At 48.6% G+C, this 27,765-nt stretch overlaps 1 protein-coding gene across 4 annotated transcripts in view; it reads right to left on the bottom strand.

Moving 5' to 3' along the window:
* The window catches only part of PALS1 (protein associated with LIN7 1, MAGUK p55 family member), a 908,688-nt gene that overhangs the window by 787,036 nt on the left and 93,887 nt on the right, over nt 1–27,765 (bottom strand). For all 4 annotated transcript variants that reach the window (XM_069638717.1, XM_069638715.1, XM_069638719.1 and 1 more), the window contains exon 2: nt 18,856–18,957. The gene's annotated coding sequence lies outside the window, so the exon portion shown is untranslated. The remainder of the gene's footprint in view (nt 1–18,855; nt 18,958–27,765) is intronic.

The raw sequence follows: 27,765 nt of genomic DNA, 5'->3' as shown, positions 1-27,765 counted from the left end.
CCATCTACAGGTTCAAGACCATGGAGCTAGGGGATTGGAGGGGTCTCACTGCCTGACAGGTTCAATGAGCAAAAGGTCCAGAGTTATTCTCCATGTGAAATGGCCACTGTGTCTTAGAAAGAAGTTTGGGGTCTATATCCCTAAGAATGTGAGATGGGCCCTATATCCCAAACAGAGTGCACTGCACACTTGATCCCAGAGGCTGGGGCTTGAAGCGTGCTGGGCACTATATGCTAAAGACATTCCTTAGGCCAAAGGAAACCCTGTACCCTAACTAGCAGGAAACCACTGGGCAGCATAGTTTATCTGTATGTCACCTTTTGCTTAGATTGTTCAGAAGCAAAATGTCCCCCATCTTTGGGCCAATTAGCCAAACTCATTGTTATTATTAGGGTATTTAACGAGCAAGGACCTTGTTTTGGGGAAACAACGTAGCACTTTACAAAGGCATAGGTGGAAGTGCATGGTGAGGGAAGCATATCGCCAGGGATCAATACAGGGAAACATGAGTTAACACGAGGGGTGGGCCACCATACCAGTAGCAAATGGCCGCTCCTGAACAACCCTACCAGGCACAGTCAACCGCACTGGCAGCTGTTCAATGAACGGCCCAAACATGCAAAATGAACCGCTGTCCAAGTACATCTCTTGTACTGGACATAATTTTAGGCTCTGCAGAGCCCTCAGACAGCACTCTGGCAGGAGTGGGTTGGGAAACCTTTGGGGAGACCATAGTAACAGGCGCAATGCCTTTTGAGATGGCAACTCCAATGTTAGGCCTTAGGCTGCGAATGTTTAATAGGCGATAGGCCCCGACAGATCCTCGACACAGGCACTAGTATTAGCCCCTGCACAAGACATTCTCTAAGCAATTCTGAGAACAGCCTTTTATAGGACGTGTACAAATTAAAAGATAGCAGGAAGAAAATATTGTGTCATGTGCGATAGATCTCAAGTCCCAATGGTGCACAGAAGGAATGACCGGTGGAGGGCACATCATGGCAAAGCAGGCCCAAGTGCCAGGGCATGCACAGTCTTCGCTTCAATAAAATTAGGTTTTTATTGCTGTGCAAAAAGCTCTATTTCGGTCCCATTTGGAGTTATACCCCACAAGTAGGGAGTAAAGAAGATGGGATGGAACAAGTTATTTACCTGCAACTGTTCTTCAGCATGGGACTGGCATGGATTCACATGCGCATGAATATTCCCCCATCGTCAGGCTGGGAATCCTCAGTAAAGAAAAAAATCAGTTTGTTTCATTTCTGAACTGTCTTTCTCCTAACAACCAATCACTGAGCTATGGGTCATACTGCCCCCAGCCAATGACTGCCCTCCATCTAAGCCCCTCCTCTGGCAGCCATCTTCAGATTTGGTAGCACGTAAAGTGGCAGTAGGACCAAGAGAAGAACCACAGAGGGGTAGGCGGATAGGTGGGAGGGTTCGCATGTGAATCCATGCCAGACCCATGCTCGAGAACAACAGTTACAGGTAAGTAACTTGTTCCTTCTCCAGCATGGGGTCTGGCATGGATTCACATGCTCATGAATACAGTATAATTAGCAGTACACACATGCACAACCACGGGAGGTGGCAAGGCTCAACATAAGCATCTCTTACCTCCTCACCAGGCTCACCTTCAAGCGAACAGGTTGCGCAGCACTGCTTGGCCGACTCTAGACTCCTCCCTGCAGTCCCTGTCGACGCAGTAGAATTTAGTGAAGGTACATGTCGACCTCCACGTAGCAGCCCTGCAGATGTCCAGCAGGGGCACCCCAGACAGGAACACCATTGTAGCAGCGATTGCTCTGGTGAAATGGGCTCTTGGACAGACAGGCAGCGGTTGGTTTGCCAACCGGTGACAGTCGGTGATACAGCCGGAGAGCCACATAGAAATTGAAGCCTTCGAGAGGGCCTGCCCATAGTTCACAGGGCCAAAGTTGACAAAAGTTGAGAGGTTTTCCAGAAACTCTTCGTGCGGGGCCACATAAAATGTCAGCGCTCTAGCCACATCCAGCGAGTGCAAAGTCCTTTCAGCCGGCGATGAAGGTGTCGGAAAGAACACTGGTAACACCAAGGGCTCGTTTAGATGAGTCTGACAGCACCTTGGGCATGAAGGAGGGGTGCGTCCGCAGCTCCACCCTTGTCTCGTGGAAAGTCAAGTAAGGTGGTTTAAAGGAAAGGGCCTGGAGCTCTCCCACTTGTCGTGCAGAGGTGATGGCCACAAGAAAAGCAGATTTCCACGACAAAAACTTGAGTGGTACTGAATGCAGGCTCAAACGGAGGTCCCATGAGCCTAGTGAGCACCACATTGAGCTCCCACGCCGGGGCCAGAGCCTTCACTGGCAGAAACGAGCAGAATAGTCCCTTAACTAATTCTTTGACCAAGCAGTGCGACCACGAGGATGGTCGTCCTGGGGATCTGGTGTAGCGGAAGATAGCTGCCAGATGAACCTTGATGGAAGCGTGGGCCAGCCCCGACTTGGCCAACAACAGCAAATATGGAAGCACCCATGGAGCCTTGATCCTCGGCGGGTTGATCTTCTGGAAACGACACCAAACAGCAAATCTCTTCCACTTAAGTCTGTAGAATTTCAAAATAGATAACGCTCTAGCCCTGGCGAGAACTTCCTTGCAGTCCGCCGAGAGATCGTAGCCACCGAACTCTAATGCTGCAAGAGCCAGGCCTTCAGGTTCAGAGACCCTGGATCGTGGTGAAGAATGGCGCCTCCTTCCCTTGCGAGAAGATCCACGACCACTGGCAGCTTGACTGGAGGGGACGCTGACATGCTGAGAAGGTCTGGGTAACAGATCTACCTTGGCCACGGCACTGTTTGAGTTGATTGATGACTCGAGGCAACAACGGCAACGGAGGGAACGCATACAGAAAGCGCCCTTCCCAAGGGAATGAGAATGCGTCCCCCATTCCCCATGCTGGGGAAACCTGCTGGCAAACCTCCGGCACTTAGTGTACATCACCGTCACAAATAAGTGGATCTGGGGATTGCCCCATTTGAGGAACAGGTTCTCCACTAGGTCCAGCCGAAGTTCCCATTTGTGGCAAGAGCGAAGCTCCCTGCTCAGGGAGTCAGCGAACATGTTCTTCACTCCTGCCAGATGAAACGGGATAAGAAACATCCCCTGGGTGACGGCCCATTGCCATAAATCGTGCGCCTCTTTGGAGAGCGCAGCAGGGATCTGGTGCCCCCACCCCTGGTTCCGGATGTAAAACATTGTGGTGGTATGGTCTGTGAAGACCCGCACCGCCTTGCCCTTGAGGGACGGCAGGAACAATTTGAGGGCCCAAAACACCGCCCGCAGCTCCAGAACGATGATGTGCAACGTTTTCTCCTCCGGCAGCCACAGGCCTCTAGCGTAAAGACTTCCGGTATGGGCTACCAGCCCTTCTAGGGAGGCGTCCGTTGTTACCATCTCCTGATGTGGTGGAGCCTGGACATCTGTGCCTCCGGTAAGATGAGAGCGCACGCCCCACCATCTCATCGCCCGACAGAACCCCTCGTCGAGCACGATCTTGTCGTGGAAGCTTCCAGACACTTGAATCCAACCGGCGTTGAGGAACTCATGCGGGGGCCGTATCCGTAGCCTGCAGAGTCGGATGTGAATGCATGACGACATCATGCCGAGCAGAGACTTGATGGTCCTCACCGTGGCGATCTTCAGAGCGAGCAGCCGTTGCACTATGCCCAGGATGGCTGCCACTCTCTCCTCCAACGGTGATGCCAGGCATGACACCATGTTGAGCCGGGATCCCAGGAACAGCGCATCCTGCAGTGGAGTCAAACAGGACTTCGCATAGTTCACAGAGAACGTCAGTAGGCGGACGGTCCTCGCCGTGTGGTCAACAGAGATGTTCTTTGAGCTGGCCAGGATGAGCCAGTCATCCAAGTAAGGGTAGACGTGGATCCCTTGTAGTCGTAGATGCGCCGCCACCGGCGCCAGGCACTTGGTGAAAACTCTTGGCGCCGACTTCAATCCGAACTGAAGGGCCTTGAATTGGTATTGCTGCCCCTGCACGATGAAGCACAGAAACTTGCGGTGTCCCTTGTGAATTGGGATGTGGAAGTACGCTTCCTCCAAGTCCAGCGAAGACAGAAAGTCTCCCTCTTCGAGCTGTCAGAGCATGTGCTGAAGGGTGACCATCAAGAATTTTTGAGACTTGATGTATTTGTTTAGTCGTCGGAGGTTGAGGATCGGCCTAGAGCGGGAGGGCTGGCGGTAAGAAGAGGAGCCCCTGCGGAAACCTTCCGAAGATCCTTGGGACTTGCCTCCTGAGGGCCAAAAGGACAGCCGCCGCTGTTGAAGGGTGCCCAAGGCAGGTGCCATCTCCGTGTCCGTCTTGATGGCCTGTAGAGACTCATCTACAGCCTTCCCGAAGAGAGTGCCTCCCTCAAAGGGCATGTCCAAAACCCTCGTCTGAACGTCCTGACGAAAGTTGGCGGCCTTGAGCCAGCCACAACGACTAAGGAAAACCCTGTTGCCCATCTGGCGGAACCCCACGTCGGCAATGTCTGTGGCCACCAGGATGGCGTTGTACGATGCCTTCCTGCAGAATTTCCAACGCCTCTGACCTCTTGTCGTCGGGGAGGAAGTCCAGGATGGGAGCGATCTTGAACCACAGCTCTCAGTCGTAGCGCCCTACGATGGGGAGGGCGTTGCCGGCCTTGATGGTAGTAGCCACAGAGTAGATAACCCGTCGCCGCATGGCATCTAATTTCTTCCCCTCACTGTCCGGAGGGGTGGACGCTGCCAAGGAAGAAGCGCCCAACGACTTCTTGGCCGCTGCTGACACCACAGAGTCCGGCAAGGGTTGGGCCCGCAAGCACTTGGGCGCAGAGTCCGGCACCCTGTACTACTTCTCAAGGTGATCCCTCTTCGCCAGGGCCGTAGAAGGATTCTTCATGAGAGACAAACCTTTGTCCCAAATGTCATCTAGGAGTGGGGCCGAGAGGATGGTCTTTTTCACCTCACGGCGTTAGTACAAGAAGCCCTCCTCTGGAGCGAGCTGGAAGAGCGCTGAAGCGCTGGAGATCATAGAGTGAAACAAGCCTATCTCTTCCGGCTGAGAGGCTCTAGAAGGCGGCGACAGGAGGTCCCCCATCCCACAGTCGTCCGTGCCCGTCGTCATCCTCGCCGTGTCGGGGTCCCATTCATCCCACGGGGGATGGAGGCAAGGGGTGGCAAGGAGGCACAGGGTGCCTCTTCCTCTGTGGCCGTTGTGTGAGGGACTGCCGGCACGATAGGCATCCTTGTCTGTATCTCAGAGACAGTGCAGAGAGAATGTCCACTGAGACATCTCTAGGAGGCAGCTGAGGCGGGGGTGGCAGCTGGGGCGCAGGCAGAGCGCCCAGTCCCTCGTTGCCTTGCGGCTCTTCCTCGACGTATCCTCGCTGTCATCGGCGCCCTTGTCGTAGGGCCGGTTCCCGATGTTCTCCTCCTCCTGGGTGGTTTGAAGGTAGATGAGCTTCTCCCCTAAGGAGATATCTGTGCCCTGGAGGACCTCTGCGCCTCCCACTGCCCCCTCTTTGCATCCAGAGGGGACGGTCTCAGGAGATGACCGTCATTTTGTTCTCTGGGGTCTTCTCTATGAGCCGGAATGCAGCCTCCCTCCTGGGAGTAAGGAACACTTTCGCCTTCGAGGTTGCGTCTTGCGGATCTGCCTCAGCGGCCTTCGCGAGAGACGCCACTAGCCCACCTCGATGGAAGGCTGGGCCTTCGCTGGGTGTTCCTGGGCCTTCACGGTCAGGACCGGTCACTTGTCCTGTTTGGCCTTGGGCGTCCCGGACACCTTGTCCTGCTTGGCTTCTCCTTAGGGGGGAGGGTCAGAGCCCCGATCCCCATTGGCCTTCTCCAGCAGGTCGGTCTTGGGCTTCTCCTCGAGTTTGCCTAGATGGTCCGATTTCCTCTTGGACGACGATCCTGAGCGCTGACTGGTGACCGAAGTCGCTGGAGACATCGGACGCTCCCTGGCCACCGGGGAGCCCGCCTTAACTGCGCTCCCGGGGGGCAGTGGACTCGCAGTGCTTAGCCTTCTGTTGGACCCCGCAGGAGGAGCGCCCTCAAAGGTCTTAGAAGCCTGCTCAGCTTTCTTGGAACTGAGAGAGGCATTCTCCTGGGACCCACCAAGAGCAGGGGACTTGGCCTGCAGCCACTCTTTCAGCCGCCTATGCCGATCCTTCAGTGTGCGAGCTGTCATCTCCTGGCAAAACACACAATCTTCCTCCTTGTGCGTCAGGTACAGGCAGTAGAAACACTGGGAATGTTTGTCGTCCGAGAAGACATTACATAAGCCGCAGTCGGGGCAAAGCTTGAAAAGGTGGGGTTGAATCCTTCTCCTCCGACATGGTCCACTCAGCGCAAGCCTGAAGAATCTTCTGGAAGCCTCCACAAAGAAAAAAGAAAAAAAAAAAAATGAAAGAATCCGAAAAACGGGTCCCTGTTAATTGGAAAGTTGATTGATGCAGCACAAGGCTCGATTGACCAAAAAATAAAGTAAAACTATTCCAAAAAGCAAAAAAAACGCAGTAAAAGTTAGAGAGCTAAACACGAGGACTCCCAACACTTGAACGTGCGGTAAAAATCTGAAGATGGTTGCCAGAGGATGGGCTTAGGTAGAGGGCAGTCATTGGCTGGGGGCGGTATGGCCCAGAGCTCAGTGATTGGATGTTCGGGGAAAGACAGTTCAGAAATGAAACAAAATTGATTTTTTCTTTACTGAGGATTGATTCCCAGCCGGTCGACTGGGAATAGTCAAGAGCATGTGAATCCATGCCAGAACCCATGCTGGAGAAGGAGGATTATTCAGAGACGATCGCCTTCAGTTAGTAGGATTCAAGCTCCATTTCTTATACATAGAGTCGAGAAGAAGGAAGAGAAGCATTTCCATTGCACACTAAGGTAGAGTTAGCGACACTCTCACATGAAAGGAGATTGTCCCCATTTGACAATGCTTTTGAAAACAGGAAATAATCACTAGTGCTATTGCGGTTGGAATTCCATGGTCACAGGATGCCACTGATCTTAGAAACTGGGAAATGGGCAGAGGCGGAGTTGGGGGCATGGACAGTTGTTTTGCATTCTAATCATTTTGGCCCTCAGAGTGATCAGCACAAACTGGTAAAACGTAAACCTCAGTCACATATGCAAAGTGGTGGAATTCTGTCTTCCATACTCAAACTAGAAGGGGGATTCAGGGAAAGGAGGTTCAAAAAATAAATTTAAAAAAAGCAAATGTCTGGTCTCTGCTTAACATGTTTATGAAGGAAACATGGATGAAGTATGCATGCCTCCGCGTTTGAGTTGTGCGGCATTCACGAGCAGATTGGACTGGTCACTCTTGAACGAGTCATGCTTCATAGATTTTTGACCAGTGGCCTAGAATATCGAGCTGGTTATGTCTGTGGTGTTGTTACTTGTTTATTCATGTACATGAAGATAGTTCTTACGTAAGAGCCTTTCTTTCTAGCATTGTAAGTAGTTAATAGTTTAGAAAGGGAGATCCACGGCATTCATCAAATCTAATGTTAATATTGCCCAACATAAGCCATTGTCAGAATCTGCTCTATTAGCAAGCCTGCACATGCTTCGCATACCTGGAGCCAATCCCATTTGGATAGGAAAGGTAAACCGAGCCAAAGAACACAGCAGACGTCAATGAGCAAAACTGTCTTACAAGAGAGCTCCGGTCAGGCCCTTCAAAGCTGGAGCCAACCTCCGCTTCTCATTGCATAAGGCTGTGTGTTGCTGGAGAATGACGGCATGAGACTACACCCAGCACTTTGTTCAACAGGGTGCGACTACTGCTTATTAACCACTTTGTTACACAGAGTAGAAGGCAAAACACGGTCCAAATAATATGAAGTCAACCTTAACTCACACTCCACTCCTTTACAATAAGGTTACCCTGTCATAGGGAAATGGTTCTTTTGGACAGGGCTTTGTATTTTGAAGTTGGCAGTCCTATGATTTGCAGACTTCACCTTTTTAGACATACTAAACTCCCCCCCCCCCGCCACCGATCCCATTGTGTGTGTGCCTGGCAACTTGATTTATTTTTGTGATGTGCGTGTTCTTTTCAACTTATTAGTCGAAGCGTGTGGTTGGTGCTGGGGTGGAGGTGTCTTGTAGGACTATTGTGTATTTCGCGCGTATTGTTGATGGTCAGTGTGCTCATGGTATGGGCTTGCATGTTGTTGAATATGGCCCAGGTGCTTTATTTCATTACTCAGCGGTTATTCAGACTGGATCATGGGTTCGTGTTTTTTTTAATCAGTGTTTTCGTGCCAGAGTTGTGGTCCTTTCGCCATTTTATGCTGCACTTGAGTTTTCTTGCGGCAGTGCACGTTGTCAATACTATTTTTTTTTCTTAAAAAATTAACCTCAAGTTTTGGCTAATCGGCTTCTTTAACTATTTTCAACATGCCTAAGTGCAGGTGAAGGACAGAGTCTGTGCCAAAAATGTGGAGAATTTTGAAATATGTCCCAAAAAAAAGTGCTCGAGTTTTATGGGAACATAACGGAAGAAAAAAAAATACAATACACAAACACAAACCTTTTCCCATCAGAAAAACATTCAACACGGTTTGGATCTGGCCACATCAGTTGATTGCCAAATTTGATAAATGTTCATGACGAGGCCGACATTTAAGTCAATGAAAACCTGTTCCTCTATAGGGAATGTAATATGAACTGCAGAGTCTAAAATGAATGTGTGTATTTTTTTAATATAATGCTGTCCCTTATTTCCTTATTAAAAGCGAGTTCCGACCTCCAACCCCACTTGTGATACATAGGATAAAGTACCCTCTCCCCCCCCCCCACATACATTCTAGGGATATTGGTCGTAGAACTCTTCAGTGACTTGCAAAGAGGAACAGGTCCAAAGGCTGAGTTTCTTTATAAGATCAGGGACCTCCGTGGAGACGTGCAATCTCCTCTTCTCGTGATCGGGGCCATTATATTCATTCACGGTCCTAGCCTTCAACATCTGGCTGCTTGCTTAGTGTAATGTCAGCGTTGTTCTAGCTGCTGATACATGCAATCAATGTAGAATCGGTATGGATTAAACAAAGAAATATGCAGCCTTTAGAATATTGGTCTGCAAGTGCAACACATTAAACACGTTCATTGTAAGCATTACCGTGCATATCCTTGCTCGCATGTGTAAAACTCCAGCAGTGCACGCAATAAACATACTACCTGTCATCAGGTAATGCTGTAAAGTGTCCCAGAAAGCGATTTTACAAGAAAGGCATTTGAAAAGATGGTCACAGGACAGCTTTAATTAAGTGTGCAGGGGCAGCAGACATTTTGCTGTGCTGGCTCAAGCAGCAGACAATGTGACGTCACAATTAAAGCGTAATAACGGATATGATGTCATTGGGCCTCATTACAAGTTTGCCGGTCCAGAAACAAAGTGCCGTTAAGATTACCGGCACCAGTGTTTCCGGACCGGAAAACGACGAGTCCGCTGGCGGATGCCATTCCACCCGCCAGGTCTGACCTGGACAGGCGGAACGGCACCCTCCAGCAGACTTTCATGGAAGCACCGGTGCTTCCATGGCGGGAATGGGACTAGCAATTACTGCCGCCCGATTTACCGGACCGCCGGGGATGTAATGCCCAGTTTATGCCGGCAAGTCAGGCGGCTGTAAATCATTGCGAGTCTGGTGGCAGCCTGACGGTTTTACTGGCTTATTGTCTTCCTATAGGTTAGTTGTGATCTCACAATTAGCCTGTAATAAGAACATTATTTACAGGCTACCATGTACTAAAAGAACATTAATAGGCGATTGCAGATCTTTACTGGCATCACAGCATGCTCTAGAATGCGCGCGGATCTTCCCCACAATCGTGTTGTCACACATGTATTACTCGCACAGCGCAGAGCAAAGTCTGCCACTTCAAATCCAATCCAAAGATGTTCTCTAAGTAGTGCTGGTCTCTGTGTGTACCCTCTCCGGGCCATGAATGAACCCCATCAGGGCTGGCTTTGCAGTGCAAGACACAGCACAATCAAAACAGATAACCGGGACACCGGTTATTTGTAGCCATACAAAAAAGACAAAACGCCGTAGCAAAACAATATAAACAAAAAAATGCACATGGGGAAAAGCCTCGACAGCTGCTCCTTGAACAATACCGACAAGAAAATCGCCATTTAAAAAAGAAGTATTAGAAGACTTAAAGTAGCAGTGTTGCTTATATTCAGGATATTACAGGTCACTGAAGTTTGCGCCACTCGTGAACCTTTATCTCCCTACCCAAGGAGACAGTGAATGCCCAGAGTGTTCACCGTGCATTTGGCTTTCATTTACCCTTCCTCATACCTTCATCGGCAGGCAGTGCACATTTCCCCATCCATGAGGGATCAGAAGGCAATCCCCTTTTATTCCATTCCATTCCATTCCATTCCATTCCATTCCATTCCATTCCTTTTTACAAGCTCTATGAGTGTGGGATTGCAGCTCTACTCATAGAAGGTTGGCTGGGGTAGATACAATGTGTATTGCCGCGCTCCTCACTCTGGAAACCCTTATACTTTGTGGTCGTCCCTCCCTTAATGTTTGTAGAAGGGCTCATCATTCGACAGGTTGGGTTCCTCCAAATACTGGCACAATCGCACCCAACCTCCCTTTTATGTGCAGTCTACAGAATTAATCAATTTTCTTTCGGAAATCAGGAAAGAGCCCATAAAATATTGCAGGCAAAGTAGCAGGTTTTAAAATACAGAAATTAAAACAACTTTATATAAAACCGGTATTAAGTGCCATATCAAAAATAATTGGTCGCCTCCCGTCGGATTCGCTGCTGGCTGCTCTGCCCCTGGCACCCTGGGGCACACACTAAACGCGTGGGCCGACCCGCTCCTGCCCCGGCCCCGCCGGACAATCCTTTCCGCTGGGGGCCTAGGCCGCTGACGACCGGGGCGCGTCTGCGGCCGCAGGGGGCCTGGGCTGGGCTGCCTGGCGAGGGCCGGCGGGGACGGCTGTCGCGCCCTCACAGGATCTCTTCAATACCTGGCTCACTGGCTGGACTGACCAAGCTTCTATCGTGCCTCCGGCGGCCCGCTACGCCACCGGAGCCCGCTCTCTTCATCCTGCTACCCCCCACCTCTGGTTCCGGCCATGTCGAGTCGCTCCAAAGGATCTGCTAGAGGGGGTGCCATGGACAAATTCACTAAGACGGTCCCTCGACCGGAGGCGGGCCACACGTCGCCTCCGCAGAAAGAACTCGACAACGACCCTAATCCGGGGGTGGCAACGCCAGACCTCACTGCCATGATGGAATCGATGGCTAAAAATGTTGCCTCCTTTCATGAGAAGCTTGACGATATCAATGCGAATGTCGCCTCGCTCAAGACCTGTGTGGACTAGGCTGGATCTAGAATCACTGAGGCTGAAAACCGGATCTCCACTAATGAAGATGCGATACACGTACTTCAGGACACTGTGGCCACCTTATCGCGCGACATGAAGTGTGTTAAAGCCAAATGCGATGACTTGGAGTCCCGCAGAAACAACCTTCACATAATTGGGGTCCCTGAAACTGCCCTGAAGGGGCGCATGGAAGATGCAGTCGAACAACTAATTAAGGACTTGCTGGGGGATCCGGACCTCTCCCCTTATTTCACGGTGGAGCGGGCTCACCGGGCCCTTGCCCCGCAACCCAGACCTGGCGACAGCCCCAGACCCATTATAGCCAAGATTCTTAATTATCGTGACAGGGATCTCATCCTTCGCCTGTCACGGGAGAAAGGGGAGCTGCGACTGGAGTCTCACACCATCAGAATCTTCCCAGACTTTTCGTTGGCGGTGCAGCAGAAGAGACATCAATTCCTTGGCGTCAAGAAAATGCTCAGGGAACGCAATGTACCATTTGCCATCTTATTCCCGGCTCGTCTTAAACTCACTCTTAAGGGCAAACTGTATTTTTTCACCGTCCCTGACGAGGCGGTGAAATTCATCGAGATGCAAATACCGCTTCAGGGATCTGGAGACGGCTGTGTGGACGCTAATCAATCGTGAATGGCACTGACTGTGGACATTTATTGAACTGGTTTACTTAATCTGCACTGTGGTACTGGTAATGCTGCTCTGTTTATTGTAACGTTCTGCGCCTGTGATGACCCACGCCCCTGCAGTCCTTACGAGCTGCAGCGTTAATGTGCACATCCTTATCGGCGTGTCTGCGACGCACTCCACGGAGCAAGTCTTGCATTGTTCTGTTGCCCTACCTCAATTTCTGTCTTCTCAGCGATATACCCCGCTCCCTGCATATGGGATGCAGGGATGTACGATATTTGACTGTCAAAACCGTTTTGGTTTATTTCGGAGCCGCAGGGGCTCGTGGGCAGTCCCCGATTACCCGCTCCACGGGCGGGGCCTGTGTCATGTGCCCGCCACCACTGTTCTTTTTGCAACTGAGCCATTTGGCTCCGAGCGTGCTAGTGCACGGCAACAGCGCACCCCATTGTGATTGCACTTTTTTTTTTTTCAAATCTTGGGTATGTGTTGGCCCCAGTTGGGCCTTGGGGCAGATTGGGGACGGCCCAACTGCGCGCTGTTAAGGGTGGGTGATGTTCACACTGCTGATCTATGGTTAGTGGTGAGGGAGGGGGGTGGGAAAGGGGTTGTTTTACAAAAAGGCACACGAGGTTTCGCGTCACGCATGCTGAAGGGCCACATGCCCACTTGCTGTTCCAACTTTGGGAGCTCATACCATCACGGGAGATGGGATGTTCACTGATATGTGGGTACTGTATCTGTAGATACCTACCTCTGAAATGGCTACTGTCATAATGTCCTGGAATATTCGGGGGTTGAGCAACCACACTAAGGCCCGTAAGATCATGTCATATGCCAACAGACACAATTGCAAGATATTGCTTCTACAAGAGACACACTCCGATGGACTCATCCCGAGGGCTGTTGCCCCATCATGGGGTTCTGCCAGGTTCTTTACCTCTTACTCCACACAATCTAGGGGCGTTCTCAGAATGATCCACAAATCAATCAAGTTTGCACTGCATAAACGCTATGTCGATCCTGAGGGTCGTTATGTTATATTACACTGCACACTGGTCAATAAAGAGTACTTGCTGGTCAACACTTACTGTCCCAATGTAGATTCTCCAGAATTCTTTGACACTAACTACGATACTGCTGGGCTTCGTGGGGGTGCAGATCATATGGGGGGGATCTGAAACTTATACTGGACACTGCCCTGGACAGAACTGCCACGGCACCCAGAGTTCTGTCTGGTGCGGCGCGCAGGCTGCATGGCCACATGCAGTCGCTCAACATTTGTGACGGCTGGAGAACACCTCACCCCCCAGCAGCGGGATTACACCCATTACTCTTCTGTACATGATAGTTCGTCCAGGATAGATCTGTTCTTGGTCTCTAGAGAGGTCATGGGTAGGGTGGAAGATGCACGCATTTTGCCCCGCTCATTTTCGGATCACGCTCCAATCACATTGTCCTTAGGACTGGGAATTCCCATCCCAACACTCTGCACCTGGCGCTTTAAGTCCGAAGCTCTAAAAGACATTGTGTTTAAATCTGAGATACTAGTGGACATGGAGTCCTTCTTTGAGCTTAACTCTCTTCAGGACACGTCCGGCACGGTCAGATGGGAGGCTTTTAAGGCTTACATTAGGGGTATGTCTATCTCCCGGGAGGCGGGGGTGTTGAAAGCTATTAGAGCCGCTCTCGGGCGATCTGAGGCCAAACTGAAAAGGTTGGAGCAATGTTGCTCCTCCGGGACTGACCCCACCACTCTGGCCCAAATCTCTGACGAGCTCCAGGTGTTTAACACTATCTACCAGCGAAGTTCATTATTTCTGCCGCCCGCAGGCCGCTAGGAAATATGGGGAGGGGGAAAGGCCCGGTAAGACGCTTGCGACACTTGTGAGGGGGAAATTGGGCCGTACGCAGATCACTTCCATCAAAGATCGGAATGGTGACGCTCAATGGGCGGACCATTGAATACTGGATATATTTACAGAGTTCTATAGATCCCTGTACTCCCAGCCCATAGAGCATACTGCACAACATATGGAAGAACTCCTCGACCAGATCCCCACCATGGAAATTTTCCCACAGACCCGGGACCAGTTGGATGCCGCGTTTACGCTAGACGAGATAGTATCGACGGTCTCACTGCGGACTTCTACCGAGAGCATGTGGCTATTCTGGCCCCCCGGCTGTTGGAGGTCTGGAATGAGGCACTCCGAGCCGCGATCCTTCCCCCTTCCATGCGGGAAACGGCCATCACGGTACTGCTCAAACCAGGCAAACCTGAGGACGAGTGCGGGTCCTATAGACCTCTCTCCCTCATGAACCTAGACACAAAGATCTTTGCTTAAATCATTGCTAACCGCTTTCTGCCCATTATGACACACTTGGTACAAGAGGACCAAGCAGGCTTTGTCCCCGGCAGGTCCACCTCCCATAACATCAGGAGATTATTCAGTGTCATGTCCCGTATAGATCAAGACGTCCAGGCCTAGCGGTTACGCTGGACGCTCAGAAGGCCTTCGACATGGTCTCTTGGAAATTCATGTGGCTGGTCCTCGAAACATTGGGCATTGGCCCTAACATGATAGGGTTAATTAAACTATTATACACTTCCCCCGTTGCGCGGGTACGAGTCAACTCATTAACATCCGAGATCATCACGCTATTCAGGGGCACCAGACAGGGTTGTCCCTTCTCCCCGATCCTTTTCGCATTGGTGATAGAACCGATGGCGGACTTTATCCGTGCACGCCACTCGCGTAAAAGAATACGACTGGTTGACGATCCTGAAATAATATCTCTATATGCTGACGATGTCCTACTATACGTCAGAGACCTTACAACCCATCTAGATCCCATACTGAGGGACATCACCTGGATCGGCACCCACTCCGGATTTACGATTAACTATTCCAAATCGGAGATTTTCCCGCTCACTAAAGCTACCCTGGAGCCCACCACTGAGTATCCCCTGCACTGGGCCCCTGAGGGTGTTAGATACCTTGGGGTGCAGGTGTCCCTCACTAAGCCCACCTTGCTTGCCGATAATTACTCAGCTGTAGCACAAACAGTAGAGACCAAAATTTCACGATGGCACACTCTTCTGTTGTCTGTCGCTGGCAGTCTATCCCTTATTAAAATTATCTTGCTCCCCAAGCTCTTATACACCTTTTGCAACATTCCTATATGGCCTGGGAGGGCTTACTTCACTAAATTGCATACGCTTTGTGCACAATTTCTTTGGTACTCCGGTGCGGTGCGCAAGAAGTGGACTGACATGGCACTTTCATACAAACGGGGTGGGATTGCTGCTCCGGACCTAGAACTATACTAGATCGCGGCCCAGGCCCAGCATGCTACTCATTGGTACCCGGGTTCCCCAGTGCGCCCACATGTCAAACTGGATCGGCTTGCCTCCGCTGGTATTACCTTGATACTACATCGACGCCACACATCCGATTCCCCCGTCGACCCCATTGCTGCGACTCTGTATGCCTGGTCACGTCTGCTACACCCGACAAGTGCGCCCTCCCCATATTACAAATGGCTTCCCGTGTGGGCTTTTCCTGGCCTGGAGCCCACGCTTGATACCGCTTTGGCCCGACACTGGGGTGCACTGGGGTATCGGGCGCTGTCTGACTTCTATCCCGAAGGCAAATTCATAGGTCCCCTAACTTGGAGACCGGGGCACACCAGATCCCCCTAGAGACTCTTCAATACTACAGGCTTCGCGCCGTGTTCCGCACCATGTGGCCCTCCTTTCCGGATGAGCCCCCAGATAACCCGGCGATAGCCTACATTGCCAACTCGGGCGGTGCACGGGGCATCGTCTCTTCACTATCAAATCCTACAAGACATCATCCCCACTCCGGCTCTTGGGGCGTGTGATGGATGGTCGGCTGAACTTGGTCTAGAAATACCTGATGCATTGTGGGAGAACATGTGCTGCCACACACAAAAAGTTTCCCTCAATTTCCGTTTTCGTGCCATGCAATATAAGCTTCTCAATAGGCTTTACTATACACCACGCAGGACATCGGGGTTTGCTCGCTCTGAGGTGCACCTCTGCCCGCGCTGCAGGGCAGTGGATGCTGATCACTTACATATGTTCTGGACCTATGTTCTGGACCTGTAGCAAATTGTCCGATTTCTGGGACAGAGTCCTTCATACACTAAGTGCAGTAACTGAAATTGTAATTGATCCCGATCCTTTGGCAGTTCTGCTGGGGTCTGGAGGTCTGACGAAACTAAGCGCTTGAAAAGGTTTTTGAATATAAGTTGTAGGATTGCCAAAAAATGTATACTTCAGAACTGGAAGCGCGCCTCCCCACCGGCCTCTCAGAAATGGCTGGGTATGCTCAGATGGTCGCGGAACTGCGAGGAGGAATACCTGACAATGCTGCCCGCCCAATCTCGCCCCAGGAACACCTGGAGCAAATTTAATATGTATCTCAACAACCAAAGTGAGAACACGCCCGGATCTGCCTTGTCTCCAGTCTCCATCCATGCACCGTGATCTCTGCTGTGTACTTCTGTATCGGTCGATGCTCTATAACCACTGTTGGAACTATACTATGTAACCACTATGATGTTTTATGCTATGCTTGATTTAATTGTTTGTTGCCTTGAAGTATGTGCCTTGTGAACCTCTGCCGACAAAAATAAAAGTTAAAAAAAAATAATAATAGCAGTCCGGACTTCAAATATTCTTCTGAGCATTTTTAAAATGTACATTAAACTCTACAAAAAGGGGAACCATTCAATAAATGATGGCCTTGGTTGACCTTTTTCCATTTTCTCTGTAATAGCCATCCAAGGTTTACAGGATAAATACATTGTTCAATAACATTGACCTGTTCTTGATAACAGGGATCTTAACCTCAGCAGACCTTGCATTTACCCTGCACACCTGCAGGATTCTTTAAATGCCCACAAGTACCTAGCGTATATGCACTGATAACACACTGCAATGTTGGTTTATAAATCAGGAAATTCCCCGTAGCAATGTTCATCCGATGCGCATATAGAGACAGGGACTTGGTTTCCCCTGTCCTGGGTGACTTTCGTGTGGTCTTTAGATAACACACTTTTACGCCCTGTTGTGTGTTCGCTTTGTTAAGTAAGGACAGCTTTCTCCCCCTTTTCTTTTAGATAGGTGGCGCATCACCACCCTCCTAGGGACAGCATTCCCCGCCAGGGCCAGGGTGTACTTCCGTTTAGGGTCAGTGGTAGTGGGTTTTTTAATTTAATTCTGCTTTCAGCCGTTTTACACTTGAGAGGGCTCCATATCCGTTCCTGTGTGTTATGAGACGATGGGTTTTAACGGAGGAATGAATTTGCTGACCCACTAAATTTCCTCGAAACCTAGTCCTCGCCTGTTGTGTTTACATTCATTAAAATACAGTACATCTTTTCCGGATCGTGCCATCTTCTTGGGTCTCACGGTTTCTGCCAACCAAAGAAATCTCTCTAGTGCCCATCTTGGTCTGGAGCCAGAGTAAGAAAATAAAAGGCAGGAGTGGAATATGTAAAGCCTCTATTGGCCAACGTTGGCTTCAGTGAATTACATCTGAGGTCCCTATAGACAAAGCAAATTAAAAAAGCAAATTAAAGTTTAGCTAGCCTGGTAAAACAGCCTGGTAAAACAGCCATCTGCATTCCGATGCCTTTTACCCCGCCACATGCCAGTTGTTTCTCATGGGCAACGATTCAACAAAGGGCCGGGGTAAGAGCTCTTTCTTAGGAAATCTTATTCTAAAGCAAATATTATTCTGCCAAGTAAGGGTTATCCAAGAGTGCATGGGCACAGTGTATTGGCTTATTGAGCTGTAAAGCTTCACACACAGAATCCTACTTGACTTGGAAACGTTTTTGTATTGTGCCCCTGACATTCTTTGTAAGGGTAGTAGGAGTGTCAAACCAGCCATTGGCTTGGCCAAGCCAAGAACTGAGAGAGAACGATCTAGAATGAATCTAAGCTAGCCATGGTACCCAGAGCGTGTGTGAGACAGAATAAGGGCCCAGGTCCTGTCGAGGAGGCATGGGGACCCCTCTTAACCGAAATGTTATCAAATGTCACTTCTTTCCCTCAGTGGAATGTACAGTCTTTGTCAATAGTTACCCATCGAAAGTTCTAGATATGCACAATCTGAAGGCCACAAAGGCACTTGCTCTTCAACTCTTGGTCATTCACATGAGGACATCTGGAAGCAGGATCAGCAGATTATAAACTGTGATCGAACTGTTACCCTATGGCTGTAGTCATGGAGTGAACCAGGTGTGGGCACGCAATACAGATCCCTCCTGCAGTGTACGGCTCTCCCAGTGCATTCAACATCCTCCTAGCTCGCACCCCTGCCTTTCTCTAGTGCTCCACCCACTCCTTATGATTTAAATACCCACAGTATCAAAACAGCGCACACATTACAAAAGTCGTGTACCCGACCCTAGATATATTAAAGTGTATTCAAAAGTGAAAGGCGAGAACTAACTAAACATGAATTACCACCAACTTCTTCCGTTTCCAAGGAATAGGTTTGTGTTAAATACCATCACTAGAGCACGGTCATGTTCAATTTGAGATCGGTGACAACCCTGAATTTACAGGTATGGTCAATAAAGAAGGTAAAAGTAGGAACGACTCTACTACGCCCTCCTCCAAAGCAGGAGGATACCTGGAGCAACACATGATGCGCACAGAACAGTTCCAACAGCGGGAGCATAAGTCAAGATTGGGGTTCATTCATCATAAAGTGAAATGTGCAAACAGTGAAGAACCCTCCTGCAATGTCCACATAGGTGGAAACAGGCTATATCTTACCATGTCGGAGCACCCAGTGTCAGCAATATCCACACGCGGTGGGTGGCGAGGCGCTCAGGACCCTCCCATTATTCCTCTTGCTTTCTTCATGAGAAGAGTGGCCTATTGAATCAATATACAAACGAGCAACTATCAGAGACCAATTTCGGTTCAGAAGGAAATTAGCAAGTCAACATTTCATTTTGTAGATGTATATAATTGCCGTGGGCAATAGTCTTAAAACAAATCGGCTATATCGATTTTGGAAGGCTAACCAAGCCCTGCAAGTACACAGCTGCTCCATTCCCATCAGTGCCCGAGTAATCGATGCACCCACATCATGCCACTCAGACATCCATCCCTTGTGGCTGGCATACCAGGCACAGTTTAGTTGGCAAGATGACATTTTCTCAAGTGGCACAAACAAAAACCACACGCACTGCCTGTGGGTGCAGGGCGTGGGGATGAAATGGGGGACAGGGATACCATCTTGGCACAGAGCGGGCAAGGCTGCGCAAAAGGGTTTATGGTCTATCCATCGAATTGTTTGAATCATGGGACATTTCCATCAAATTTTTTGCAACAAAAAAAATGGGCATCGAATATATTTTTTATTTATTTTATTTTTTTTAATGGGGGTGACCCCCAAACCCCTCGCTTTTTACCCTTTAATACCCACCCAAAAAAGTTAACCTTTACCCCTCAAAAACATGCATTTGATGCATAGTCTTTCCTTGCAAACCCCTCGATGCAAATGGTTCGATGGATAGACTAGATACTGTGCAAAAGAACAGCAGCCAGAACGTGGAGTTTATGTTGTACAAGGCCACATGTTGCGGGAAGGAAGAGGGTAGCAGTTCCCACCTGAGCTTATCAGTGAAGACTCCCAATGGCTAGCAAAGGTGTATGCGAGGATGCACTGGTGTCTAGTACCGTGTAACTGATTTCTCCTGCTGGGGGATGGAAGACAGACCAAAGGTGGGTTCATAAACAGTTGATCCTACTTTTGATTATTTAAAGAAACTGAATATAAAAATAACATGGAGTATGGCTTACATAGGAAACCATGAGCACATAGGTTTCTGTATCCTCCTGCTAGGACATGACACCGGTGGACTATGGAAGTCCTTCCACTGGCGTGACCTCAGAGACCAGGACTAATGCATTTTCAGTGCCCCTGCGCCTTCAGTGATGTACAGAGGGAAGCAGTGTGCGAGTGGTGAAGGGAGGATGCGGGACCCCCACAGGAATTTGTTTTGGCCCAGGTGGTCTATGCTTCCCTTAGCTATCTCCCCCATGTGGCTGGTTTATAAAAACATACATGGGCACCTGTAAACCACAGGGGCCATTTCGCTTTCTTCTATCAAATGTCACTTCCTTCCCTTAGTGGCATGTACCGTCTTTGTCAGCAGTTAGCCATCGAAAGTTCTAGATATGCACAATCGGAACTGGTCACAAAGGCCCTACCTCTTCAACTCTTGGTTATTCACAGAAGGACACCCAGAAGCAGGATCAGCAGATTATAAACCGTGATCAAACTGTTACTATGTGGCTGTAGTCATGGAGTGAACCAGATATGGGCATGCAATACAGATCAATAAAAAAGCCACCCAACCTACGCACAAGAACATGTCCACACAGGTCTCATCACCAAAAGGACCATCTCTTGCATTTACTGTTAAAGAGCATGGCCCATTGGGAGACTTTCAAACACAAATCCAAGATGCACTCAACCCAGGCTGCACTGCAATGAAAAGAAGTCTGCAACCTCTGGCTTGCCAAATTTGTTTTGGCCATCATTCCCATAATCCCTCACCATTCACTATGCTGGCTAGAGCTGATGTAAGTTACAGTCTAAAAACATCTGGGCAACCAAAGGTTGCAGACCCCGGATCTAACCTCTTCAGGTGGAAACGTCTCTTCATGTGAGGTTTGCAGATGAGAAGTCGGAGACAGCATGCAAGCATAACACGTTGGTGTTCCTCAACTAGAAGAACACGTTGACATAACTTTAAGGTCGCCATCAGATCCTCCTACATGAATTATTTGTGGGGCATTGGGAGTCCAAGTAAGAACACTATGGTGTCCTGCGGTGTAGTTGTCTGCGACGGGTCAGATGGGATCTGGAAATGCAGGGATGAATGCATGTCACACTGGTGAACCAGTTGCAATGCATTCGCTCTCGTGGTCTACTGTAGGGTTGCTGGTTTATGGCGGAAATTGGAGCAGCTGGCCGTCTGGCCTGCCCCCCTGCAGCGATTCAAGCTGAGCCAGTTGCTCCAGCCAGGCAGATGGCTCTGTCCTCCTGCTCTGTATCAGACATAAGCCCATATGTCCGATTACAAGGCCAAGGAAGCCTCTGCCCTGGCACACTGGATGGCTAGAGAAAGTTAAACCAGATTTGTGCATCCAAAAGCTGCATGCATGGGAATAAGAACTTGCACAATGCTTGGAGCAAGATATTAGGTGTAACAGGAAAATCATTAAGATTTTCACATGTGTTTGTATTCTATTAGACTGTTTTGGGGGTTGCAATGTATGTTTTGGTGTTTATTCTTACCTTTGTGCCTGCATAATCCATTGCAGAGAAACTTTGACAAACAAGGGAATTGAAGTGTTCTTCGATGCTAAATTCAAACACTTTTTTCCAGGGCTCAAGGTTTGAACCGGTTAATCCAGCTTTCGTAATTGATTCAGTAATAAATATATCATCAACTCTGAAGTCTAAGATAGCTATTATTGATTTAACAAAAACAAAGTGGGCCATACACAAAAGAACTCAAATAGTCTGCAAGCCTCTTTCTTTCAGAGGTAGCAACACCATGACTATTTGGGTGTATGAATGTATCCCTCCACTCAGTCTCTATAGTCTGACCCCCGAATCCATAATCTCATCTGTTTCTAACTTGATATTTTTAGATGGGCAAAATTGTGTCAAGAAAAAAAAACGACAGTCATCATAGGCGGTCCATCCAATCCCAAAAAGGAAGAATGCAAAACCATGAGAAGTTATTTAAATTTCTATGGGTAAAGAAAGGGAATTTTGTTCTCCAAATAAAGTTTAACTAAGAGTGAACTCAATGTCAAGGTACGAGGTCTACGTTAGATATACATTTGTAAAACTATTTCACTAAAAACCAGAGAAGACTAACTGGCACTTTAATAGTGTGGTGGAAGGAAGCTAAAACCTCAGTCAACTGAGCAGTTTCTCTACCCAATTTAAAGAAAAACTCAACCAGATCAGGGGGTGGAAGCTTCGCCTCCATCTCACCACTTTGACCACAAGAGGTGGAAAAAAACAAATCGGTTTAATTTCAAAGTGGTGGAGGGAACTGATGGGATGTGTTAACAATATTACAACCAGCACAGGGCTTGTGGTAGACTGTGCCGTTCCAACCCAGCTACTTGGGCTGGGAAGCCTGCAAGGAATTCCACCCTGCCACTGCAAACCTTTTAATCAATGGGCAACAATGCAAACTGCTGCAGAAGACAGTGAAACTGAAGCGAAGTGTGCTTGCCTGTCCTCATCGGTTACAGTCTACAGGTCTATGAATGGTAAAGAGGGGGCAGGGTCTAATGTGTGTTTATAGCACCTAGGCTTCTCACTGCTCTCTCATATGTGGCTCCTGGAACGCTAGAAGGTGTGTTCTGTTCCCAGTCACTGAACTAGGCCTCACAGGCTGCACAAATAAGAGTTGGATCCATGATAAGTCTGGACTAGTTCGCCATCTTTAGTGCCACCACAAAGTGAGTCGCAGATTGCCCCCATCATCAAAAAAAGTAACCTATTGTTATGTAATATTAGCACAATTACCATATCAGTTTAACTACAATGAATGGATCATCTGTATAATATTTTAACATAATCAAGGTATGATTTACCATAACAAGGATTTCCATTTTTCTATTTCCGTCTGTTAACCTACCTGCATATCCACCTTTTCTCTGGTATGTTCAATCAATGTATTTATTGGATGAAATGTTCATGTATACATTTCCAAATGTAACCAAATGTGTGCACTATGATTTTATTATTATTTAACTACCAATTCCTGCTTAGGTTATTTATTCGGTTTGTGGTATCATTTGCATCAATTGGCAGCCTTGATAAAGACGATGTGTCGAAACACGTGTAGGCTGTTCAAGACTGAAATGTCTAACGGATTGTTCTTGAAACTCAAGACAGCAAATAAAATTATTTTGAGCTTAGTGCATGTTACTAGTATTCATATTTGTTAGCTTATTGTCAGAAGATGGCAGCAGCATCAGTGCCTGCCTGCGCCCCATGGCAACAAAAAAAGAAAATCTTTGGACCAGGCCTGAAGAAGCCGCTGCCGTACATGTGCTGAGCAACAAATGGGCAATTTGGCCACTGCAGCAGGACCCAAATTGCAGCCCCGCAAAGCACCACTTGAGAGACACAAGGGCCTGCATTACAGAATCATTTCCGCCCTCACTATTGGCCATTCAAGAGTGGCAATAGTCTGCTGTTGTGTATTGAACAGGGTGGGTGCTGTGTGCAGAGTTACTTTTTATGCCTTGCTAGTAGCTTGCCATCCCATCCTGCATGTCCACACTCAATGGAAACTTGGAAAAATCATGCCTCACCATACTCTTCACAATCCAGTCACTAGCACCGACATCTAGCAGCCCACATCATAAATGCATCTTCACAAAACACAATAAACAGTATGGCCTCTGGGCATAACCTACATGAAATCTCATGAGGTGTTCGAGACTTACATTTTAGACCACACGTCACCAACCTACGGCACCCCATCGGTTTGATCTGCAACTCCCATTAGCCCTAGCCAGCATAGACAATAGTGAGGGATCGAGGCCTGATTACTTACAAGCAGTTTTCATTACTCTGGAGTCCTAGTCTTCCTCGTCACAGTCCTCAGTTTCCTCCCTCCCAACCTGGGCTAAGGTTCAGCATTGCAATCATAACAGGCAGAGTGATGAGGGGACAATACATAAAACACAAGGACTCTAGTTTACTTGGTCCCCCACTTTGATTGTGAAAAGGTCCGTCTAACGAGATAGAGCCTCATATAATTAGGACTGTGACAAAGATGGGCGAGGGTTAATGAGAGTTTTAGACCAAAACCTCTTGATAACTGAAGGGCCAACGTAAAGTGCAGGAGGGGATCCTCTGTGCAACTGCTCATGATAAACCATTTGAGAATGGAATGGAATGACATGTGGTATAGCGAACCTGTACAGTTTTGGCATATGGCCTTGCAAGAAGAGAGTGGGGCTGGGTTGTGGTATATAGAAAAGGGCAGATGTTAATCCTGTGGTGCTATGCATGTAGGCTCAAAGTACCATAATCCTGACGATTGGTAGGACGCCATGTGAGCAATGCTAAGGGTTTTGAATTCAATCCTCTGTTTGATCAAGTGCCTGTGGAGCATTGGTAGGTCTGGGATGATGTATCCATGTCTTTTGAAGTCTCAGAAGCAGTACGGCATCAGAGTGTTTAGCTTGTCGTAGTGCGTGCAACAATTAATCGGGGAGCCCTGGATAGATTTAGGCTGTTGGATTAGTTCAATTTTGAGAATAGTAGAACAATGGCTGCCATAATTCGAGTCCCTACCACTATAAACAGAAACTAAATTAAACCATGAGAGGGGTCTGTTGCCCAATGGTGGTTGGTTTCTGACACCACCGTTATATTACTGTCTCGAAAAGGGATCACTGGCCCCATTGCACAATTCAAGTAACCAGGCAGCAAAACGTCTCTTCCACCTTCTCCTTGAGGTTGTGTAGGAGTCTGTGAACCAGTCCCTTTCTCGGTCTTTCCATCTCATCAGGCACCGGGTCTCAGTCCCAAGCATCTGCCACCCTTGGGAAGGCTTTCAGTTTATAAGTACACACCAGGAATTCGCCTGGAGCTGTCCTCCATTGAGTCTCGTGGCATCTTCTCCACTCTGTTGCTTCTAGCTGGCTGCCCCTCCATGGGGGTCTCGGGTTTCCCACCAAGTCTTGGGTCTGGTTTCTCTTCAGCCCACCTCGGGGCTTGCTCACTTTTACCCCTGCATGGGGTTCTCTTCTCACCCCATCTTGGGGTTGTTTCTTATTGCTATCCCTCCATGGGGTTCATCTTGGCCTTTGCGCACACCTTCAGAATTCCCAGTGCGACTGCATACCTTGTGCATTCTGGCGGTGCTCCTCCGGTCAGGCATCTTTGGAGCCAGCTGCAGTGGTTGCTCCCTTCCCACTGGCTTCTAGCAGGGTGCTGGCGGTGGTACAGCAGCTGGCCATGCCTTGCAGAATCCAGGTCCCACCACAGAGTTTCCTGTGCCAAATCTCTCAGCTTCGGACGATTTTCTGAGTATTCAGCGGCTTTCACCACAGGTCGGAGCCCTACAAAAGGTGGAAGCTCACCTCTCTAGGACACACCTCACAGAAGGAGGTTCCTCCCACATAACTCATCAGGCTTCTTTTTCCTTCCTTGAGTGCGGATGGGCTCTCCTTTCATGAAGCGAGGTGGAGGGCTTATCTGCGGGTCTTCGGGGGAAGGTGCCCGAATAGGGTCAGAAACCATACCAGCCATCGATATACTCAGTGGCAAGTCATTCTACATGTAAATTCCCATGTAACCAACCAAACAAACATAGGATTCTTGAGACAAGGGAGGAGAACAGACATCCCTACTTGGGGATTAGCGGTCCTCTGGGGAAAGGGGACCCCAGTGGGATCCCACTTACACTGTCTCCTATGGAGTGTTCAGCTTAGTGGGCTCACCTCCCTAATCCCAGAAGGGGGGCTCCCCCTTGGGGAGAGGGGAGGGATTCCCTGGATTTGTCACAGTGTTCGAGTTTGTCTCTTCATGGTCGTCCATGTGTCGATGCGCAAGGCAAGTTTGTTTGTGGAGGAATTGTTAAGAGCTCTTGTAGATTTGGAGAGGTCGGGGGGGGGGGGGGGGAGTCATGGTAGATGTTGGATTTATGACCTACTCCTTAGCTGAGGTTGTGTGGGCATGCCCTAAAAAAAGGGCCATGTATGTTTCTGTCTCGTCAGTGAGGAATGAAGTCATCAAGAGTAGGGCAGTTCCTTTTATTTCCTCCAATCTTTGACAAGAATTTCATGGCTGATCATATCAAATGCTGCAGAGATGTCCAGTAGGATAAGTGCACTTGGGGAATTTGAGGCAGCATTTCTTTTAGACCGTCGCCCACATGGAGGAGTGTAGAATCCATTCCCTTCATTGGTCCGATTCCATGTGGTGACTTGCGAAGTAGGTTGTTGCTTTCCACGTGTCCCTGAAGCGGCGGATATAAAAGTCAAGGATTTTTGCAAAGAAAGTTGTGTTGGAGATTGATTAGTAGTTTGCTAGGTCCCTGGCGTTTGCCAAGGATTTTTCGAGGACGGCTGTGAAGAAAGCCATTTTGAAAGCAAGAGGGACCTGGTACAATCAAAGAGTTAAGGAGGACTATCAAGTAGGGCGCGAGTCTGGGTTGCTTCAATATAACTTTGCAGATGTTTGTGGTGGGAGGGGAATCGTCCTTTACTGAACGTGCTGAATTACTGCCATGGACTGTACTTAAAACATGGTCTTTCAGTGCTAGAACGAATTGCCTGCTTGGTGCCGTTTCAATCGCAAAGATTGGTGGGGACAGTCCTTTATTGTCTAAATGGTCCTAGATCGGCCAAATTTTGTTGCTTGGAATGGTGTTCATGCCACGTTCAAGGCTGAAGGGTTTTTAAACTCGTGAATATTTTTTTACATATATACTTCTGGATGCGCTGCCCCTACTACTAAATGTAGAGTGCCGTTTAAGGTTTTTTTAAGCCTTTACCGTTATTGTTCTGTAGATTCCCGGGTTGTTGATGTCAAATCATTCTACTGGAAGTTAATTTTCTCGAGAAGTTAGAGTTTACGGTTTTCTTTTTGAGGCAGCTGAATTTGAGGTGAACCATTTGGCAATGTGCTTATTTTGTGAAACTTTGAAGGGCTTCTTAGGGGCCACTATGGTGAGTATCTTTCTAATCCGGTTTTGGGCTTGGGTGTGGATGCTTCCAGTTTCTCAATGGGTAAGTCCATATGTATTTTCATCCAAGGTCTGAATGAAGTGGGTGCAGCATTTTGTAGTTATGCCGCTTGGTTGAAGAGGCTGTAAGGGGTGGACAAGGGGAGGAGTCAACCAAGAGCAGAAGCACTGGAGCAAAAGGGAATAATATTTACGTTACAAAAGACGGCATCCAGCAAGTGTCCAGCTGAGTCAGTGGGTCCATGGACTGGTTAACTGAGATGTAGGGCACCAGGGTTGGCAGCTTAAGAATTGGGAGCTCCGTTGTGCTTTTATATTTGTGGTCCACCAAAAGGTTAGCAACAGCTAAACAAAGTTTTTATGAGGGTGGTTTGTTTGTAGAGAAGAATGAAGCTCAATTCTGCCATCTCTCCTGGTGGTTCTAATGGAGAGTTCAATTTTTCAGGATGTGTGGATGACTTCCAGAAGAACTGTAGAGAAATCCTCAGTGTGCCACGACATGGATCAACTCAAAAACTATGTTGTCATTGCTGAAAAATGTGTTAATGTCTGTATAGTGCTTTCCAGCGGAGCAGTGTTGATGAGAAGGAATATAGTTCTGAACTCTTCTTAGTAGCTTCCAGTTGTTGTCCGAATCCTCTGAAGTTGCGTCTTCGGAGAGACAGAGCAGGTATCTCTTACAGTCTGGACGGTCCCATGGTCTACTGGAAGATGGAGGTCTGATGAAGTGACCAGTGATGATTCGGGAAGTTACACGTTTCCGGTAGGTTTTCCGCTTGATCAGATGAGGCATAGTCATTGATGAGAGTTGTTGTAGCTTCTCTGGCCTTCGCGCAGTATGCGGTGTGCTATGCTGATGGCTTGTGGACAGTCATCTACCCTTCCTGGGGCGGTTGAGGCATGTAACAAGGAAAAGGCAAGTCATCTTCTATGC

This window comes from Ambystoma mexicanum, chromosome 14 (assembly GCF_040938575.1).
Source record: "Ambystoma mexicanum isolate Mex_15411 chromosome 14, UKY_AmexF1_1, whole genome shotgun sequence".
Lineage (NCBI taxonomy): Eukaryota > Metazoa > Chordata > Amphibia > Caudata > Ambystomatidae > Ambystoma > Ambystoma mexicanum.
The sequence above is the reverse complement of the archived record's forward strand: the minus strand, read 5'-3'. Positions and strand labels throughout refer to the sequence as shown.